The following is a 22,452-nucleotide window of genomic DNA, read 5'->3' on the forward strand; positions in this document are numbered from 1 at the left end:
AGGGCAGAGGTTGAGGAGTCAGGGTGGAGGTAGGTGGGTGAATTAAACAGGCCAGGGAGATCAAGGGAGTGAGGGTGTCAGGCTTGAATCTAGCTGGCTACAGCGAGTAACAGAGCAACTCAAGAACAAAAGGCAAGGGGACCCAGGTCTTGCTTTGAGGATGAATTCTTAGGTAGGACAGGGCCAAAGGTGAGGTTTGATGAGGTCAAGGTATTTCACCACCAGGAGGGACTTAGAAATTATCTTACCAATACCCCTTGCTTTCTTTTAATTTTTTGAGACAGGAACTCACTATGTTGACCAGGCTAGTCTTGAACTTGGAGAACTGCCTGCCTCTGCTCCCAGGTGCCGGGGACAAGTGACTACTCACTGGACAGCAGAGTCAAAAGTGTCAGACAGGACAGGGAAGAGGGGACAAGGTAGGCTTGGTTCTCCGACTACTCTTGGTCCCAGGCCAGACTGCAGGAGGTAGTGGCATTCACACAGCCTCGTTATGCAGGGACCTGTGCAGGTCTCCACTGACTGTGGACAGCAGTCAGCTGGACCCTAACCTGTCTTGAGTTACCAAAGGGCAGACTGGAGACCAACACATTGCACTCCAGCCTGGCCTCTTTGCTCTGAGTTATTAACAAATTTATTGATATGTCCTGAATCAGGACGGTGAAACTTAAGTGGCATAAAAAGGACAAGCAGGGCCTCCAAGGAGCTTGGTGTACACAGTTGCTCTATTTCTAAACTAACAACTCAGGTCCTCACCCACAGCTAGGCCTCCCCCCCCCTTCTTCCTCCAAAAGAAGACAGAATAGCACCAGACTTCTGGCAGCCTCAACATTTAAAGAGACAAACACACGGGCAGAGAGGGTGAGAAGGACCACAGTACAAATTGTAATAAAAAACGATGGCCAAGGAATCGATAGCAAGCCCATTTCTGTCTCCAGATTAATGGCTTGGCTGTAAGAAATGGGAGGAGGTCCTGGGGGAGGGAGGGAGGAGGGTGATGCACACTTGGCAGGTGAGACACTGACCCTGGAACAGCAATGTTCTTGGGGGGGGAAGCTCAGACTAACTGGGGTTTAGGGAAGAGCTGAGCGGGCTCCCCAGAGGGCCTCCAGCCTCAACCTGGGCTCAGGGGAAAGGTCGGTACTGGGTTCCAGCTAAGTGCATGGGGGAGGGAGCACGGAAAGCACCACAGCCCAAGCCCCTCCTCTGCTTCATATGTTCCCGAGGATCTGTGTGAGCGTGGGGGGTGGGGGAGGGGACACAAACAGCCGTTTCAGAAAGCAGGAGAGACCACATGCTTGTGGGGAAGGAGGCTGCCGTGGGGGTGGGCAGCACCAACTAACCCTTGGCTCTGAAAGGAGGCAAGTGTGTGGTGGGGGTGGGGTGGAGCGGCGATGGAAAGCTGGGCCACTGCTCCAGCTTCTTTGTGGTCCCTCTCATGCCAGCCTTGTCTCTGTGGGCAGCTGGTTGTGGCTGGACAAGCCTACTGCAGAGTTCTGTCTGGTCTCATTCGTGGATGGAGGTAGAGGGCATTCCCAGTCCAGAACCCTTTAGTCAAAGGCCGGGCAGATTGGCAGGATTTTGATACTACAGAGCTGAGAACTATAGTTGCTTACTTGTACCCCAAAAGTCTGGGACTCCTGTCTCCTTTGGGGTGGTCTTGGGCTTTGGTCCTCCTGTTGTCCCAGCCAGCTCTGGTCAGTAGGCAGCACAAGCATATACCTGGATCTAGTCCTGCAGTTAGGAGCTGTCTCTGGGGTTCGTGAGCCAGGGCTGGGCCTGGGAGACAGGGAGACAAGACACTTGGAGAGGCTAGGGGCCCCAAAGCAACAGGGAACAATGGGATCCTATAAGGCTGACAGAAGTGGGGAAGCCTGGGGGAGGGGGAGGGGGAGGGGGAGAGAGCTGACAGCTGACCTGAGATTGTGAGGCAGCAGCTGGGGAGCTGGTCAGTCTACTGGGGAAGCGTGCCAGGGGCTGCACACTCAGAATCCTTGGCTCCTAGGGGCCATCTTCCCACAGGCCCGGGGGACTGAATGGTTCAAAACTTTGCTGGTCTATCTGAGGGCTGCCAGAATGGGGTCTGGAAAGGGGTGGCAGTTCTGTGGGTGGCGAAGGGCAGGCAGGAGGCTAGGGGTCTTGACTCGGGATGTGGAAGAGTGTCTTGGAGAAACCATGCCTGCTCCATTTGTCTTGGACAAGCCATGCCTGCTCCATTTGTCTTGGCACTGTAGAGACAAAAGATGAGGTGTTTGGCCAGATGGTCCTGGCTGCTTCAGCACAGCTGCCAGGGAACTGAATCTTGTGCTGGTGGCCAGTGAGCGCCAGGTCTGGGTCCCTAAGAAGGTACCTTGGGGGCAGGCACAAACACACCAACTGGTTCCCCCAGATTCTGGTAACTTGCTTCTGGTCCTGGCACCTCACCGAGCTTCTGCAGGTTCAGCTGGTGCCTTTATGCTGTCCGCTGCCCTGTTCGGCTCTGGGATACCTGGAGTCTGGCTGGCACTTTGCTTCTTCATCCTAGGAGATGCTACCCTAAGACAGGAAGGCTGGCTAAGAGGTGGAGACTCAAGACGGCCTGACAGCCTGTGGGGACAGACATACATCCTGTAAGAGGAAGGCCTCCCTAATAAGGGAGCTTGCTGGGTTAGCCTGAGAACTAAGAAGTGGCCTGAGGACAGGCCTGAGGACAAGGAAGTGTGGAAGTGTGGTACCACCTCGCTGGGGTTTAGCGTGTTGAAGGTGGAGGGCTTTGTCTGAGTTTGCCACTCCAGGGCAGCCAGGGCTATGTGTTTCTTTTGGCTCTAAGATCTGTGGTTAGGGTTGGTCACAGAGTGGATCAGAGGCTGTTCCACTTGGTGGCTGTGCCATTTGGGAGCTGCAGAAAAGAGGACGGAGCCTGCTGTCCAAGCCGAATCTGGAGATAGTGATACAGGCAACAGCGGGAAGGAAGCCCCAGTCCCAGGTGGGGGTCTGTCCTTGGCAGGCAGCAGGGAAAGCTGCCATCAGAAGGCCCCAAGTTCCTCACTTGCAATCCTTTCTGGGGTGGATAACTTCTGCAAAGTGTGAAAGACCTCGCTTGCCACCCATCTTGGAGGGACCTAGGGACTCTGTATATCCATTTTCAGCTACCCAGAGGGGCTCATTCTCCATCATGCCAACAGCCACCCCTAATAGGAACTGGACAGAAGGAAGGAAGGGAGGGAGGGAGGGAGGGAGGGAAGGAAGGAAGAAGGGAGGGAAGAGAAAGAACCATATAGTCTGGCTGCTGACGTTGTTAACTTCAGGGTTTGGGGGCAGGGGTGACAGGTTCTGGTCACCCGGCGAGGCTGGAAGGGTGACAGGTTCTGGTCACCCGGCGAGGCTGGCCCGAGAGCGCATGTCCACAAAGCTGTGGCTGAGCTGGCCGATGATCCTATCTACTTCTGCTCTAGATGATCTTCTAGAGCAAAGTCCCAGTGCTGGGCACTCTGGAGATGCTGGCCAGGGCGAGGCACGGGGCATTAGATACAGCTGGGGTAGGGCAAGCCGAGATCCCAGCGCTTCTGGCATTAGACATGACAGAGAGCAGACTGGGCAGGCAAGGCTCATCCTTGATGAACTGGGCTCCCTCAGAACTGTATGGGGAGTGGTTGCCTCGTAGGGAAGGGGCTTGCCACATGGAGCCAAGGCCTCTCGGCAGTATTCACAGGACCCCCTCTTCCTGCTGGGCCTGTTGCCGCTGACCATGTAGCTGACCACAGGTTGGGTTCCACACCCTTGAGTTCTCTGCAGAGGGTACAGACTGGAGACAAGTGGCCACTGCTGGGGCCCTCAAGGAAGGCTGCTGCTTAGGACCTGGAGCTCAGACTAGGGAGGGGAAAGACCTAGATGGCACAGTGGGCAGGCCTGACCAAATTTGATACCACATATCCAAGGTGGCATGAGAATCAACAGAACAGGCCTCCATGTGGACTCTCTCTCATCTGGGCTCTCCTCACTCCCGTATCTGACACCACAGGTAACAGTGAGTGGGGAGAGCCGTGCCAAGAGCCCCTTGTAAGGAGTTCCTCCCATACCTACATTCATCTGCCCTGCAAGATGAAGGAGAAAGCTCTCAAGAGCAGGAAGGGGCCTGTACTGTCCTCAGCGTCTTCCACTTCAAATCTCTCTTCCTTCATGCTAGCTTGGGTCTCTCCTAGCTGCCACTTTTGTTGTTGTTTTGTTTTGTTTTTTTTGAGACAGGGTTTCTCTGTGTAACAGCCCTATCTGTCTTGGAACTAGCTCTGTAGACCAGACTGACCTCAAACTCACAGAAATCCACTTGTCTCTGCCTTCCGAGTGCTGAGATTAAAGGTGTATACCACCACTGCCTGGCCTAACTGCCACTTTTTACTCAGGACTCTCAAACCTCTTCCTCAAAGCCAGGCACAGTGGTTGACACCTGTAAGACCAGCACTGGGGAGGCCATGCAGGAAGGTCGAGAATTCAGGCTAGTCTGGTCTAGAAGGTGAGATATTATCTCAAATGAAATAAATCGGACAAATCTCTTCTGCAAACTTCTCTCTGGTATTTCAGCCCTGTATTGCAAATAGCCTAAAGGGCGTGCCTGTTTGGTGACCTAGCAAATCCAAAGCATTCCCTTTTAAGTACTTTCTCAGTACAACACAAACTGTAGGAAACACACAAAAAGCTGGTAAGTTTGACTGTATGTAAGGTGTATACAAGGCAGAAATCATAAGCACAGTTAAAAGAGAAGCCACCAATTCCAAAGATACGAGTTAATAAAAAGGGGCTCAGCACCCTAATGCATGGAGGGTTGCTTACAAACCATGAAGAAAGTGATCAATAAACCAGGAAAATGAGCAGAGGATATGAAGAGGGTTCACACAGAAAATTCAAATGAGCAAACAGGAGAACCCATCTAACAGGGTTCATTGTAAGAAAAACTGAAAATTAGAACTGTATGGACACATGTTTTAATTTGTCAGATTGTTGGAGGCCAACAAGTCTGACAGTATATAGTATTTAGCAAGATGTGGAAACAGTGATTGTGTGTGTGTGTGACTGTGTGTGCGAGTGTGAGAGCGTGTGTGCAAGAGTATATATGTGAGTGTGTGTGTGTGTGTGTGTGTGTGTGTGTGTGTGTGTGTGTGTGTGTGAGTGGGTGAAAAGCCATCTGGCTACACTGATGAAAATTGTGAATGCAGATGCCCTCTGATTTATTTATTCAGGAGTTTATTATACCACGATACGTTTCTTATAAATACATACTTGCTACAGGTCATCTGTATCCATTGGCAAGAAACTGGTTAAACAAAGAACAACAGATTCAGGGAATAGCATATTCTGCAGCCAAAAAAAGGGTGTGAGTGTGGGGGTGGAGAATAAGGGCACTTTTTGGTAGTAGTGATAAATTATTGATGATATATTGGGGGCTTAGCAAGAAACAGCACCCGTGGCACTGAGCTCACCCCAGGACACAGTAACAGTCGTGGGGTGCGTGCACTCATGCGAAAGCGGAGGACAGATGCAGAATACAGACTTTTACTTTAAGCCTTTCATAATTCTTGAATTTTGAATGCATATGCATGCTATATATATGCATGCTATATATATATGCCATATATATAGTGTCATATATATGTGTACGGACACATCTCTCTCTGTGGGAAGAGAGAGAGTCCCACTAAACATCCATCATCTTCCTACTTCAGGAGTGCTAGGTTACGTGTGCACCGTGCCCAGCTTAATTATTTTAAAAATGTAAAAATTATCCATTTCTCCCAATAATTCTTATATACTCCACACGATCCCTGGTTTGAGCCAATCCCCTGCTAGGCTCCTCACAGCCCAACACCAAACTGCATTGATCCGATACCCCACCCTTCTCTTACAGCTTTCTCAGCCACTGTACTCTCCAGGCTATCCCAGGCCTCGCTCTGCTGCCACACCTAGGCCTCCGGCTGCCTGGTACCTCTTGTTCTTTCTAGGAAAGGGGGCGAGCATTTGGACTTAGCCTCAGCTGTTGAATTCCTGATCCGCTGATTCCTTCCTCCGCTGCCCCTGTCTTTCCGGCCTCACTGCACTGTCTCCTGACCCACAGTTTGCATCTGCTGACCGACACGGATCCTTCTCGGCTTTACAAGCACTTTGGCTGAGCCTTCCTTGTTCGGCTGTTGTACACATGAACTAACCCTGTGACTCAGAAATTAGAAAGGGTTTGATAACATGCCAGGCTTGTCCTGTAATCTCAATACTAGGAAAGGCGAGAGAGAGAGAGAGAGAGAGAGAGAGAGAGAGAGAGAGAGAAAGACAGACAGACAGACAGACACAGAGACTCTCTCTGGAGAAAGACAGAGAGACAGACACAGGCACAGACACAGACACAGTAAGAACAAAAGAAAGCGTCTGGAAGGATGTCTGATCATCACCTGAACTGAATTCCTTCTTTACTTGGTCAGTGAAAGTTCAAATTCTCAGGATCTGCAGAGCAGGGACACTGATGTACAAACATGTACATCACCACGGTCACACCATGGTCATACAATAGGCAGTCTACCCCCGCCCCCCGAAATCCTCATTTTTCAGCCCAACAAATCAAACTTTGGTGTGAATTGAAATCACCCGTGAGCTTTTAAGACTGTCTTCGGGGTTCTAATACCAGATTCTTTGCATCTGAGTGAGTGTCCATGATGTGGGGATCAAATCCGAGGTTTTTTTTCTTTTCTTTCTTTTTTTTTTTTTTTTTGTTGTTGTTGTTGTTTACAACATTCTGCCTCCATGTATGCCTGCAGGTCAGAAGAGGGCACTATATCTCATTACAGATGGTTGTGAGCCAACCTGTGGTCACTGAGAATTGAATTCAGGACCTCTGAAAGAATAGTCAGTGTTCTTAACCTCTGAGCCATCTCTCCAGCCCCAAATCTGAGGCTTTTTACACTGCAGAAAAGTGTCTACCACTGAGCTACAGTCCCAGTCCTCAGCCCTTGGGCTTTTTTGTTTGTTTTTGTTTTTTGGAGATAGAGTTTCTCTGTGTAACAGCTCTGACTGTCCTGGAACTGGCTCTGTAAACCAGGCTGGCCTCCAACTCACAGAAATTTGCCTGCCTCTGTCTCCTGAATTCTGGGATTAAAGGCATGCACCACCACCATCCAGCTTAGCCCTTGTTTTTTGGAGACAAAGTCGTACCTTGTCGCTTAGGTTAACCTTGAATTCTTTATTCTCCAGCCTTTGCTAAGATTAAATAAAGGTGTGCACCACCATGCTGGACTCTTATCATTGCAGATCCTGGTTCTGCAGGATGGATAAACTTCCAGAAGCCCAGCCAGGCGTTGATGGCACATGCCTTTAATCCCAGAACTCAGGAGGCAGAGGCAGGTGGATCTCTGTGAGTTTGAAGCCAGCCAGTCTCGAGAACGAGTGCCAGGATAGGCGCCAAAGCTACACAGAGAAACCCTGTCTCGAAAAACAAAACAAAACAAAAAGTCCAGAAGCCTGCGTTTATTTTACCTAATTTTAAAAAAGATTTTATTTATTTATTATGTATACAACATTCTGCCTCCATGTGTGCCTGCATGCCAGAAAAGGGCACCAGATCTCATAACGGATGGTTGTGAGCCACCATGTGGTTGCTGGGAATTGAACTCAGGTCCTCTGGAAGAGCAGCCAGTGCTCTTAACCTCTGAGCCATCCCCCCCCCAATTTTTTAAAAGATTTATTTATTTACTGTATGTTCAGTGTTCTGACTGCATGTATGCCTGCAGGTCAGGAGAGGGCACCAGATCTCATTAGAGATGGTTGTGAGCCACCATGTGGTTGCTAGAAATTTAATTCGGGATCTCCAGAAGAGCATCCAGTGCTCTTAACCTCTGAGCCATCTCTCTAGTCCACCTGCATTTATTTTTTAAAAATTGGGGGACCTGCTTTGTCTGTGTATTTGGTATTTGTGCATAGAAACACGGAGGCCAGGGGAGGTCACTAAGTCCTACTCCTTGAGTCTCCACCTCATTCCCAAGGCAGGTTCTCCCTACTGAACCTGGAGCTAAGCCGGCAGTCAGAACTCCCCAGTGATCCTCCTGTTTCCACCCCAACAAGGCTGGGGTTACGTGTGCTCACAGTCATGCCAGGTTTTTCTTACGGGTGCCAGGGATTCAAACTCAGGTCCTCACGCTTGTCCAGAAAGTGTTCTTGCCACTGAGCCATCTCCTCTGCCCTGGGACCTGCATCTTCAGGGGGACCCAGGGTAGTCTGATGATGGTGGTTTTATAAATCTGAATTTCAGAAAACAGCCTATTGTTCTCTGAACACTTAAGTCAAATTCTTCAGTAGGGTTAAAGACCACCAAATAAATGGAGTCCTCGTGTGTCTGTTCTCTGGGCTAAGTTCCCAGAAGAGACTTTGCTGATAGAGCAAACAGATGGCCAGTGCCAAATCTGACCAGCAGGCCCCTGAGGGTGGACTTTGGCCTGTAACCAGCTGTGGCACTCAGGAATCAGAAGGACTTGGTACGGTGTGAGCCTCTGGGTCCCAGAAAAGAGCCTTCAGGAAAGGATTTAAACAGACGGTGGCAAGGACGAAACTTCCTGAAACACACAAAAACCCTTCCATTTGGCTACAGTGTTAGGAAGGGAAAGACTAAGGAAGGGCGCCGACAATGCCCAGGCCCGATGCCTCATAAGGGCCGCACCACAACCGTGTCTGCTTTTTGGGTTCAATGCGAACAAGGAACTCTGCCCTTCCTCGCTCATCTTCAGATGTGTTGACTGGCTGCCACGCCCCAGTGCTATCCGAACCCCTCAGGCTGGGTAGAATAAGTGGGGGGCTCCCTATTTCACAGGAGAGGAAGGGGGACCAGAAGGCTCTGGACTTGTTCTAGAACTTACAGTTTGGAAGGAAACGAGGCTAGACCAAAAGGCACAACTACTGATGCCTGAATCCGTTCATCCCACTGCAGCCTACAGTGGCTTCTGAATATTCTAGTCTGACAGAACCCAAACAGTGATTTTCCTGTCCTGTAACGGGAAACCCTTTATTTGGAGCCGGTCGTTGGTGGCGCTCGCCTTTAATCCCAGCACTCGGGAGGCAGAGGCAGGCGAATCTCTGTGAGTTCGAGGCCAGCCTGGTCTACAGAGCAAGTGCCAAAGCTACACAGAGAAACCCTGTCTTGGGAAAAAACAAAACAAAACAAACAAAAACTACCTTGGTCCTTGGTATCAAATATTTAATAGTAGGTAGGTTCTCACTGTGTAGCCCAGGTTGGTCTTGAATTCACTGTGTCTGAGATTGACTGCAAACACTCAATCTTCTCGCCCCCACCTCCTAAGGACAGGGATTATAAATGTAAACCACCACGCCCAGTTAGGGCTGCTGTTCTGAGTAGAGAGGAGAGGCCAGGCGAAGGTTCTGGATAGGTAGACCTGCACCGAGTGGTTCTGGCAGTTTGCCTTAAGTTGCAAGCATTCAAGAAAATTCTAGGGTCAGAGATGATTTGTGTGTATTTGGCAAAGTCTGCTGACTGAGGTCAATGCCAGGCACACCATTTGGTCATACCAGCCTGTGCTCTGGAGGGGCAGAGTGTAGTCCCATGGGCTCCTGTGGGTAAGATCAAAGTCTGTGGCTTCAGCAGGGAATTAAGAAATGAGTCTTCTTGGACCTTCAAGGAGAAAGGGTACCCACAGCTCTAGTGCCCTGCTGTCTTCTTTCTGAGTGACATTTTGTCTCTGCTGTGGAGGCTGCAGACTTGAAGTCGGTCAGGCCAATGAGCTTTGACGACCCCATGCTTTGGGATAGCACATGAAAAGAATCCTAAGGAAACTCAGAGCTGCCCCCATCGGCTCTATCCTGACTACCAGCAGCCTGTGTCTATCCTGGTTGTGAAGGGGATGGGGGCTGAAGGACACATGATCAATCCCATTGGAAAGGGGGTGTCCGAGTGCCCTCCCTGTGTTCTTTCCACGCACTTTGGGCCAACAAAGTTGCTCTTTATGGTTGTCAGACTCTGAGAAAGGAATCTGGGCCCTTTGGGGAATGAGTAGCATGCAAGCTCTGGGGCTGTCATTAGCTGCCCTCCCGGAGACTAAAGGGCACAGAAAATTCTTGTCCCAGGTAAGTTTCTCCAGTAAACAAACAAACAAAAAAAGTATGGATTTGCACAGACTTTGATCTAGAACTTTCTGAAGACTCAATAAGCAATATGGCTACTAAGAGCTCATCAGGTTAATATCACCCATCAGCATAGCCACCCTGCTCTTGGTAAGAAGGGCCACTGAGGGCAGAGAGGATAGAGTAGAGATACACTGGGTAGGGTAGGGAGGCACCCTGACTTTGAGCCTTGCACTACAGTTGGCTAGGAAAGGGGCAGTACACATATCCCTTGCTTTTTCTGACTTCTGTTTTCCCTACTAGGACAAGGGTGGACTCTCATGTTTTCACCCAGCAAGGCTTCATCGAGTAAAAGGTGAATCCCCAGTGCCACTTCCCACACCTTCAGCCAGGAGGGTATCGGGTCCTAGTGCAACCACCACGCCAGCCACCAGCATCCACCCTCAGCGTGTCCCCTGGCAGCACACAGCAGCAATAATGAAGCTTCATGGCACATCACAGGCCCATAAAAACAGAGGGTTAAGTGGCGGTAACTCACACAAGCTCATTAACCTCTGACTCATCTCGAGGATCGAATGTCACCCTCAGAGCCTCCCTGGTCTGTGAGAGTCTGACAGTGGGAAAGAGTGGCTTCCTAGGAACACCAAGGTGCAGGTACATGTTCTGTTTCAGACAGGGTCCCATGAGTACCTTTTCCTCCTTCCTGTCGGGACAAGCAGAGGGCAGGGAGGTCTCACTCACCAGCTCTCCCTTTTGTCTTTGAGGAATGGTGCCTTCAGTCTGGCTACTGTAAAGGGAAGAATGCACACATTAGCTATCGGTCTGTCCCAGAGCAGGCTGCACCACACACACCGGAAGTTCTCTGAGAGGCGAACCCCTGCCAAAGCTTAAGAGCCCATGCTGTTCCATTTGGCAGAGGCAAAGCACTCCTCCTAGCTCCTCAGCCGCTAGCCCAGGAAGACAGAGTCACATTACTGAGGGACAGGCCACAGGGTTGTCCTAAGCCCTAGACATGCCCTCCCTCAGTAGGACACAGGACTTGTGTGGGGTTCTCAGGCTGCCAATCCCTAAGGATGCCATCTCTGTTAGAAAGTTGGCTGATGGAGTAACCAGGTCCTGGCTATTTCTAGTAAAAACAAGGTTGAAGTCCTACAATGTGCCCGGTTGTTCTGAGACCTTGGATCCAGGTGCCTCAGAATCCTGAGGGACCTGAGAGCCTTGTCCAGGCAGAAGTCTCCATGAAGATTGTTTTGTTTTGTAGGGAAAAAAACAGAAGACAAGGGATGAAGAAAGGGTGGTGCCAGGTATAGTGTCACAGCTGAAATCCCAGCACTGAGGCAGCCAGGTAAGAGAAACATGATACCTCTAAAGTCAGCCAGGGCTACACAGTGAGATCCCATACAGCAAACAAAACCAGGAACAGGGTCTGTGATTTTCATAGCTTCCTGATAATGCAGGGCAAAGGCAAAGGGGGTCAAAGAGACAATCTAGGGATCAATAAATTCTGAGACTCACTCCTACCAGTTAGCTGAAGATGAAGCAGCAGGCTGGAAGCCAGAACAGCCATATATCTCCCAAAGAAGCTGGTGACCACAGTCCCAGCCCCACTGAGGGCCATCCCAGCACCCAAGAAAAAGACAGCCTTTTCTCCGAGGTTAACAGCTCCATTAATTACTTTCGGGGATAATTTCTTGTCTCTCTAATTAACTAAGACAGTGATTAAAATCAAGTCCCCCGTAGAATCCCTTGAATTTAGAGCACGAGGAAGTGCCAAGCAACTTTTCTTAGCTCCTGCTTGTTCACGGATAAATGCCACTTAAAGAGCGGCTTTGGGAGAAAGCTCCGCTGTCCAAGAGGAACCAGGAGACAGAGTCCATCAATCTGCCTGTTTGTCAGTTTCAGAGAGTTTGGCATTTCTGAAAACGGTAGGCAGCTGTCAAACTGCCCACCCCAAACTGCTACTGAATGAGAAGGAAAAGGATGCTGAACTTCAGAGTGGAACAGCCAGGAGATGCGGTTGCCAAGGCTCCTGCATGGGGTCCTGGCTCTTGCCTGAGAAGCCGGGGCCTAGCAGCTTTGCACTTGCACTTGGATGCACTTCTGTCTCCCCAGAGATCCAAGGCTTGAGCCCTGGAAACATGAGGGGGCAATACAAGCTGGACTTGCTTCCTGCCACAGAAAAGTGAGCAGATGCTGCCTCAGAGGGAGCGGTGGGGAAGTGTTTATAGAGGGAGGGATGGCAATTAGACGAGGGAAAGCTACCACACTGACCTTTCTGTGTTCTTGACTCTGTTCCTGGCCGTGTTCCCTAAAGGGAAAGGGGAAATAGGTTAAGGATGTAAGGGAACCATGGGGGGTCGGGGAAGTGGGTAGCTAAGGTGAGTTGTTGCATGAGGGCTTCACTTTGCCTCCTGCTGTTGGGAGGGCTGAGAAGCTCAGTCTTGGGCTGGGAGCTGGAGTAGACCTGGGCAGAGCCTCCCAGGGCTAAGCTGGGCCTCTGTTGATGCTGATGGAGGCTCACTCTATAGAATGTGAGCAGAGTGGAGCAGCGCTTTGAGATTCCTTGGGGTGGGGGAGTTGGGGGGGCGCTGGAGCTGTGCTACTGTGAAGAGAGTGACCCTAATGAAGCTAAAGACAGCAAGGCCTCACAGAGTGGGTGCTCACAACAGCTTTCTTTCTTTCTTTTTTTTTCTTTTTTTTCTAGATGCAGCTGCCATCCGGGACCACTTTCTAGGACCAGGGCGAAGACACTGGACATCCGCTTTTGTAAGTCAAAACCATTATTAAAATCAAGGTCTATTTAGGCCGATATATTGAAAACTACATGGGGGGGGGGGCTGGAGAGATGGCTCAGCTGTTAAGTGTGTACTGCTCTTGTAGATTCAGTTCACAGCTGCCTGTAACTCCAGCTCCAGGGGCTCTGTGGCCCCTGGCCCCCTATGGGACCTGCACTCATGTGCACATACCTACATACAGACACGTAATTAAACATAAAAAATAAATCTTAAAAAACATACATGGAAACAAAAAAGCCGAAGAGCTAGGGAGTACAGATAATATCTAAAACTCATTCCAAAAGACTCCATAATGATTGATAAAGCAAAGTAAAATACCATGTATTTTAATAAAAGGATTTTATTTTATTTTGTCTGTTTTGGGGTTCAAACTCAGGGTTTGGTGTGTGCTAGGTAAGTACTCTGCCTGAGCTAAAACCATTGCCCAGGAGGGGGTGATTGCTGACACTTTTGGTCGTTTGTGCATAAGGTCTTAGGAGACCTGATAATCTGTCATACTTCTAGCAGGGACAGTCCAATGGCTAAGGGGCAGGAGTTGGGGGTGGAAACTTTCTATTGTACATCTTTTTAAATCTTGAATATAAATCTATTAAACAGAAGCGAGTCCCCCCTACCCCACCACACATATACTCAAAGACTAGGGCCGTGGAAGAGCAGTGTCAGGCTGAGCCCTCGGTGGGTCTGGATGTGGTTTGGGATTGCTAAGTTCTGCTCTGGATGACGCACAGATCTGAAGGTTGAATTCTTCCTCCATTAAGATAGATAAAGACACTGTGGCCTTAAACGAGCCTGGGCTCTCTTTTTATTTTTTAGCCATTAAATTTTTTGTGCTACCTATTGAACCTGGGCCCTTGAGTGTGCTAGGCCAGCACTCCACCACTGACTGAGCCACAGGCCCAGCCAGAGCCCAGGCTCGTCAGAGGGGTATGTGTGGTTCTAACCCTAGAAAAGAAGGAAATACCAAAGAAGCTTTTGGGAGACAGCAGCGCAGAGATGCAGAGCGGCAGAACCCTCCCCCACCCGTGCCATCTGCAGGTCCATTCCCAGGCCAAGCTGTCCCTGGCCAGCAGGGCAGGTGCATTTGCATGTTTTATCTGGGCCAGGACAACCCAGAGGCAGCCCCTGGCCCAGGCCACAGTGAATGCTTCAGCACTGTAAGTGAACCACAGCGGGAGAAAGGGCGGTGCAGAGCTACGGACATTGAGCATTTATGTAACTAAATGGCCAAGAAACACCAAACAGGTGGGTTGTCAATGACCCAAGTTGTCATAGAGACCCATCCGCTGCCCTTTGGAGCGGGAAACCTACCTCTGGCTTTTGTTCTTGTTTCTTTGTACACAAAGACCTGAAGAACAGATGCCATGTGTGTGGCATCGTGTCTTCAGAAAAGACACAGGGCTATGGGCAAGGCTTCCTGTTGGGAGCCATACACCTTGGCATGAACCTTTAAGCCAAACTTGGCCGGCCACACTGTTATAGAACTGTCTTTTGATTATAAATGGCTTCTAGAAGCATGAACACCCTGAAGGAACAACATGACCCAGACATCAATCCTTTGTTCCAACCACAGGCCCACTTTTCTAGGCAACCTTCCCTCACCCCACCACTTTCCTAGGCAACCCTCCCTCACACCCACCACCTATGAACTTTTTACCCTGCCAACACCCTCCTTCTATAGTTTTCTGACATCCTGCTTGAACTAACACCTGACTCTTGGCCTCTTTTCCCCCCTCCTCTCTGCCCTGCTCTACTGACTATATAAGCTAGCCTGGGAAAAATAAAATTTGCCACTTGATCAGAATCCTGTCTTGTGGTCATTCTCTCCGCATCTCTTGTCCCCATTCCCCTCCCTGGACATCTTGTCCTAGGATGCCGTCCCGAGGGTCGGGACAACTACAGTTTCAGTCATCTACCCAGTACAGAACCTCTCCTGGCTAGAACTAGACCTGGCTCCCTAGCTTGGCCTGCTAGATCATACTAGCCTTGTCTGCCATCTTGTGGCTAAATGTGACCTCTGCATTTAGTGACAACAGGTAAGGACCTAGGTCTCTATTCCATGGAAAGGTGGTCTCATGCTCTTGCATAATGATGAATGTAACTCCATCTTGGATTGAGTTGCTTTGTGATTCACCAGAAACTGTAAACTATAACTATGCTGCTGCCTGTGGGAAAGGCCTGATTCACACAGGTGTAGGTGTGTCCTCAGGTGGAAGACCCAGCGGGCACTCAGGTCAAGTCAAAGAGGGCTGGCAAGCCAGAGACATGGAGTCTGCTTAGGCCAGACCAGGAAATTGTACAACTCCTTGGGTTCCTGGAAGATCTTGACACACCCAGGAACTATCTGGACCAAACCCCTAAAACAGATCAGGGAAACCTGGTTCAGAGAGGAGCAGGGTATAAGATCTCTCACCGTCAGTCTATATTCTAGACAACTATTCTAAGGTAAACTTAGGCCCCCAGCAAACGAATCTTTTAGTGTGAGGACACAAAACTGACAGTTAGGCCAAACTGGGCTGGAATATGGGCCTCAGTGCTCACTCTGGAGACTATGTGGAGTTTACACAGCTCTTCCTCATTTGTCCAACAGGGCAGAACTATGTGGGTATTAAGTAGGGGATTCCTAGCACAGAATAAACAAAGTAAAGAGTGGCCACCAGTTTCAGAATTACGTCCTTACTTTTAAGATGGGACCAGAACAACCTTTGGATTAGCTGGAGGACAGCTACATTAATTAAAATGTTCCAGGTCCTTGCCTAATACATCAACCACAACACACACTCGGGCTATCTGCTACCAGCAGAGTAATGAAAAGCATTTCTGTCGTTCAGCCATCAGAAGCCTCCAGGAGCACCACTCCTCTAAAAGGGAACGTTCCTAGTCAAAGCCACAGGTATCTGGGGAGTTAGCAGTGCCATCCACAGGCAGGACCCTAACTCCCCATGAGCAGGGACCGGTCAGAAGGATGCTGCTGTTCCAAGTGCCTCCTCCACGGTTCCTTCACCAAAATGACATAGCAGAGACTTGAGGCTGGAGCATGATGGGGACAGGGACGTGTTGCTTTGAGAGCCCTTGGTCATCTGTGGGGAGACCCCCTGGGGAGGCATAGGAGAGACCATAGTGTCTGGAGACTCTGCCTCAACCCAGGATGGGATGGACTGGTGAGAGATCCTCCCATTTTGATCTGGTTACTCAGTGACTACACTCTAAGGAGGGCCTCTGTGAGGAAGGCTGCACACCACAAGCATGTACGGAACACCAAGAAGCTATGCTGGCAGCACCATCTCCATCATTCTAGTCAGGGGCCTGACTGTTACACACACACACACACACACACACACACACACACACACACACACACAGACACACACGGGTTTGTACTATGATGCTCAGGTTGGCCATGAACTTCTGGGCTGAAACAGTCCTCCTGCCTTAGCCTCCTGAGTAGCTGGGACTTCAGGCCCATGTTGCATTGTGCCTAGTTATACGAATCTTGGTTTTACTTTAAATGAGTCTTCTCTTGACACTTAACTTTAATGGCCTTGAATAGTTATAAAATTTACAGGTGCCCTGAACAGCCTATGAACTTCTTTCTTCTTTGTTTTTGTTTTTATTTATTATTTTGAGACAGTTGTACTCTGTAGCCCCGGCTGCCTTAGAACTTGAGACAATCCTCCTGCCTCATTCTCTTGAGTGCTGGGATACAGGTGTGAGCCATCACGCCCAGCTCTGAGCTTCTCTTGCAAAGCTCTGGAGTGGAGTTGGATCTGCTTCTAACACTTCATCCCAAGATGGGCCTGGACCGATCACTAAATGCCAAGCCTTCACTACCTCAAGGAGGAGGTAAGAACACCACTAGCTGAGCTGGAGAGATGCTCAAAGGTTAAGAGCATTGGCTACTCTTCCAGAGGTCCTGAGCTCAATTCCCAGCTCACAGCCATCCACAATGAGATCTGGAGCCCTCTTCTGGCATGCAGGCATACATGCAGACAGGACATTGTATACATAGTAAATGAATCTTTTAAAAAAAAGAAAAAAGAAAACAACACACTGTTAGCATCTCGGAGTGCCAATTTTGTGTTTGTCTTTCAGAGGGACCTAGAAAGAAAGGCTAAGTTCCTATCTGGGCTGAAGACATCCGCATAGCCTACTGTTAAAATCTGTTTTGCCACATTGAAGAAGGGAGATGGGCAGGAAATCCTCCTGCCTCAGACAGGCTCTGGGATGGATTTCAGACAGACATGTACGCTGTGCCCTTGTGCTCATTTGGACCATGTGTACGGCTTATTTGTATTGTACTGGGCAACCACACCTTGCCTGTTACCACCTGGTTTCTGATGCCATCTGCAGTAGCTACTTCTCTCTGCTCAAAGGCGTCTGACAGAAGAGCAGTGAGGCATGCTATGGGAGCACACATACATACATGTGTCCACAATGGGAGCACGGCACACATACATACATGTGTCCACAATGGAAGCACGTCACACATACATATGTCTACAAGTCATGTCCCTCGGAAACCTGGGGCAGTGACAGCCAAGGACAGGCACAAATGAGGGTCCAGAGAATCTTTAGGTGGTAAAGATAAAGACACATGTAAGTTTAAGGCACCCAAAGGGAGCTACAAGCTATACCCTGGTAGAGAAAGCCACTGTGAGTTCATCTGTGGTCAGACAATCACAGGCATTTGAAGACTCTTTTTAAGTGTCTGTGCAGTCCTCCGCAGGTAAGATAGTAAATGCTTCATTTAAGGTTTTTTTCTTTTTCTTTCTTTCTTTCTTTTTTTCTTTTTTTTTTTTGAGACAGTTTCTTTGTGTAGCAGTGGCTGTCTCAGAACTAGGTGTGTAGACCAGTGGCCTTGAACTCACAGAGATGCGCCTGGTATGCCCCCTCCCACACCCCAGCATCTAGAATTTGCGTGTGTGTGTGTGTGTGTGTGTGTGTGTGTGTGTGTGTGTGTGTGTGTGTGTTGGAAGTCTTGTCCTAATGTGATGGCAATAGTGTATATTTATAGATGTCTTATTATTAGCCTAAATTAAACAACAAATAAGAATGTAAACCTTGGGGCTGGAGAGATGGCTCAGAGGTTAAGAGCACTGACTGCTCTTCCATAGGTCCTGAGTTCAATCCCCAGCACCCACATGGTGGCTCACAACCATCTGTTATGAGACCTGGTGCCCTCTTCTGGTGTGCAGGTATACATGGAAGCAGAATGTTGTATACATAATAAATAAATAAAATCTTTGAAAAAAAAAAAAGAATGTAAGCCTTGGAGGAAGAGAACCAGAGTATACCTAAGTAAAAAATGAGTCAAGGGGCTGCAGAGATGGCTCAGCAGTTAAGAGCACTGGCTACATATGCAGAGGACAGGTGTTTGATTCCCGGCACCCACATGGTGGCTCACAACTCCTTAACTACAGTTCCAGGGAATCTGATGCCTTCTTCTGGTCTCTTTGGGCACACAGTAGTGCACAGGTATACATGCAGGCAAAACACTTATACACACAAAAAATAAGAATATAAAACATAACAACAAAAACAAAATCTAGGCATGCATGTATACGGATGTAGCTCAGTTGGAAGGGCACTTGCCTGTTAGGCACAAAGTCTTGGGTTCAATCCTCAGTCTGGTATAAAATCAGGTGTGGTAGCTAGCACATGCCTGTAATTCCAGCACTAGGGAGGCAGAGGCTGGCAGATCTCTGTGAATTCGAAAACAGTCAGGTTTATGTAGTGAGTCCCAGACTAGGCAGAACTATATAAAGGGACCTTGTCTTGAAAACAAAAAACCAACAAACAAAAAGAGAAGGAGTAGATTGAAGGAGGAGGAGGGGGAGGAGGAGGAGGAGGAGTCCTTTGACAATCTGAGACTGCATGCAGAAAGAACACTAACCATTGTTTTTCTGTGTTACACAATGAGCTGGACAGGGTGACCCACGGCTTTAATCTCAGCACTTGGGAGGCAGAGCCTGGTCTAGAGAGTGAGTTCCAGGATGGCTAGGGATACACAGAGAAAGCCTGTCTCAAAAAATCAAAGCCTCTGGCTCTGAGGGCACCTGAACTCAGATGCACATACCCACACACAGTTATATACACATAATGAAAAATAAATCTTGGCTGGGCAGTGGTGGCACGTACCCTTAATCCCAGAACACAGGAGGCAGAGACAGATGGATCCCTAAATTTGTTTTTATTGAGACAGGGTCTCACTCTGTAGCCTTGGATGGCATGAGACTAACTATGTAGACCAGGCTGGCCTTGAATTCAGAGAGATTCATTGCCTCTGCCTCCCGAGTGCCGGGACTGAGGGTGTACTGCCACCAGGCCTGGCTAGTTATAGCTACTTTAAATCCTTTCCTAATGTGAAATTCTCCAGAAAGACTTTCCAAGAATTAGCCTTTTTGATTTTCAGTCCCAAACAAGATAAAGTCTGCTGACTTCATGTAAGTGTATACTTTCCTTTCTTGTTTAAGTTTTGACCACATCTGGGGATATAGCTCAGTTGATAGAGCACTTGATTGAAATGCACTAGGCCCTGGGTTCAATGCTCAGAACACAAAAAAGAAAATAAACTTATTTTGGCTGTTGGTTTTGGTCCAAAGTCAAGGAGCCACATACGACGATAGCCTTTTCCCTGGTAGAGTCCTTAAGACCATACAGGGCGTTACATGGCAACATGTAGGAGTGCACGCACTCGTGTGGGAGAGTGTGTATGTGAAGGGCCAGCTTTCCATGGCTTTTTAGTTCATTGAAAGAGTTGGTCACCCTAAAAAGAACCTCATGCCATTTGCAGTGTCTCCATGGTCCCACTCGAAACCCTGAACGATCTCTTGCCTACTTTCCGTCTCTAGATACTTGCCTTTTCTGAGCATTTTGTACCAGAATAGAATCATTAAAATCTGTGGTCGTTTGTGTCTGTTTTTCCACACATACATGTGCATGACGTCTAGTCACGTGCCAGCGCTTCATCTGCTGTATCGTCCAACAGTATTCTACTGTGTGCACACACCAAATTCCGTCTATATACAACATTCTGCTTCCATGTACATCTGCACACCAGAAGAGGGCACCAGGTCTCATACCGCATGGCTGTGAGCCACCATGTGGTTGCCGGGAATTGAACTCAGGACCTCTGGAAGAGCAGTCAGCGCTCTTAACCTCTGGGCCATCTCTCCAGGCCCCTATCTGCTTATATTTAAATGGCTTTTCTCACTATTGTGAGTAATGATGCTATGAGCATCTGCGTGCACGCTTTTTTGTGTGAATATGCTTTCATTTCTCCTGAGTAGTAAACTTGCTGGCTCACATATTAACACTGGGTTTAACATTTTAAGAATTTTGTGGCCTGTGAATTATATTTTTATAATGCCATTATAAGAGGAAAGGGGGAAGGGAGGAAAGAAAGATTCCTAAAAATGCTGGCTGTCATTTAGAGTAGCTCTGCATTCTTTAAATCCCTAGAATAAACAAATTATTTTCCTAGTAGGAAACAGTAACTTTATACGTTGTTGGAAATACCTGGAAAGCATAGGTCTCATGCTCCCAGTTCCTGCTTGACAGTCTTCAACGGCAAGTGTGTTCACAGGAGCAAAGCAAGCCGCACATCCCGCTTACCTGTTGGATGGCCCTTGTTAAAAATAGGGGATTTAGGCTGGAGAGATGGCTCAGAGGTTAAGAGCGCTGACTGCTCTTCCAGGGGTCCTGAGTTCAATTCACAGCAACCACATGGTGGCTCACAACTATCTACAATTCAATCTGGTGCCCTCTTCTGGCACGTAGACAGAACACTGTATATGTAATAAATAAATCTTAAACAAACAAACAAACAAACAAACAAACAAACAAAACACCAGGGGATTCAGGAAGATCCAACTCAAAGAATTTTCCAGAGCAGGGCTGTCTCCCAGCACTTAGCGAACTCTTCTGACATCTTCCTGGACAAATGGAAAGCCGTAACCGTGTCTCTGGAAAACAGTAAGGGAGAGGAGTAAGTATGAGGCTACCGTGAGCCAGGCCACCAGGAGCCAGGCCACCCTTCTGATGGGCTCAGGCTGCCTGCTGGGCCCTGGCACTCAGAGACAGCTGTGAAGCTCCGGCTTTCATCTCCACAAACACTTGAGTGTGGAAAATCTGGAGTTCTCACACGCTGAGGGTGGCACTATGACAAGGTGCATTTATACTCTAGATGTCTGATAATTTCTTCTTCTCAGGAAGAAGGGATTAGACAGATGAGACACCCTGACACCTGCCAAAGGCAACAGGTAACAGAGCAGTACTAGAGTATGTCTTTGCAAGTGCGTGTGACCCACAAAACTGATATGCAATGGACGCTGTTAACGGAGGCTTAGCCGCAGTCTATCTGAAATCAAAACCCCATGCAGTCGTTTGCACTGACAAGGCAGCCAGAGAGTGAAGAAAAAAATCTTCATGTTGACAACCACAACGGCATCTCAACTGTGAGACTTACTGTTGATACTAGCCTGTTATGTAATCTCACACACCAATAAATGTTTGTATTTCAGATTTGCATTTGAGAGACCATTTCCTATAGCATGTCTTGCTTGTGTCTCTAATTGGAAACAAGACCCAGACACCAACACAAGAGTATGGCCAAAGACCATATGGTGTGGGGGGCTTCCTGCTGGCTAGGACGATAAGAGTCCTCACATTTTCCAAACCTGTCCATCTGCTATTTCAACTGCAATTATGTCCACTGGAGCTCATTTTCAACCAGCTTGCACTTACTTGGAAAAACATATGTCTAAATTTATGGAATGCACTTTAAATGAACTGGTTAAACATGGTCTTGAAGGAGAAGCTTTCTGTGGAACGAAAGCTAGCTACAAAGGATGTCCCCGCTGGGACTGTTGGGGAAGACCTGACAGTTACAGGAAGACCACAGGGAAAGGAGGGACCACACAGTGCACTGATGAACCAATGGAATATAAAGTGATAAACCAGATGGTGTACATATTTCCAAACATGGAAGCATGCTGAACTTATGGTGACCACTGTCTACAGTGGACCACAAGGTCCAGAGTGGTGGACAGTATGGCTTAGGACTCAGTATACATGAATTTTCCATGCAACCCCATTAAACTATACAAAGGGGCTCTGTGAGGAGGTCTATGCAATGAATTTTCTACCAAGTATTTTTACAAGTCAACCAGCTAACCTCCCTTCCTCCCTCCCGTCCCTCTCATCCAGTGCTGGGTTCAAACCCAGGGTCTTAGAAAAAAACAGGACACATGCTCTGCCAATAAGCTAGGACCCTAACTCCCAGACTGAGGGTTTTTTTGTTTTGTTTTTATTTTACTTTCCAAGACAGGGTTTCTCTGTATAAAGCCCTGGCTGTCCTGGAACTTGCTTTGTAGACCAGGCTGGCCTTGAACTCACAGAGATCCACCTGTTTCTGCCTCCCAAGTGCTGGGATTAAAGGCGTGTGCCACTACCACCTGGCTAGACTGAGAATTTTATATGAAGAAAATATTGTCTTTTTAAAAAATCTTGTATGTGTGTGCATTTGTGGTGTGTGTGTGTGTGTTTGTGTGTGTGTGTGTGTGTGTGTGTGTGTGTG

The 22,452-nt window shown here is 48.5% G+C and overlaps 1 pseudogene; it reads left to right on the plus strand.

The window, feature by feature from the left end:
• The first annotated feature begins 21,198 nt into the window (after nucleotides 1-21,198).
• Nucleotides 21,199-21,828, plus strand: LOC113836896 (annotated as a pseudogene).
• The last annotated feature ends 624 nt before the right edge of the window (nucleotides 21,829-22,452 follow it).

This window comes from Cricetulus griseus, chromosome 7 (genome assembly GCF_003668045.3).
Source record: "Cricetulus griseus strain 17A/GY chromosome 7, alternate assembly CriGri-PICRH-1.0, whole genome shotgun sequence".
Classification (NCBI taxonomy): Eukaryota; Metazoa; Chordata; class Mammalia; order Rodentia; family Cricetidae; genus Cricetulus; species Cricetulus griseus.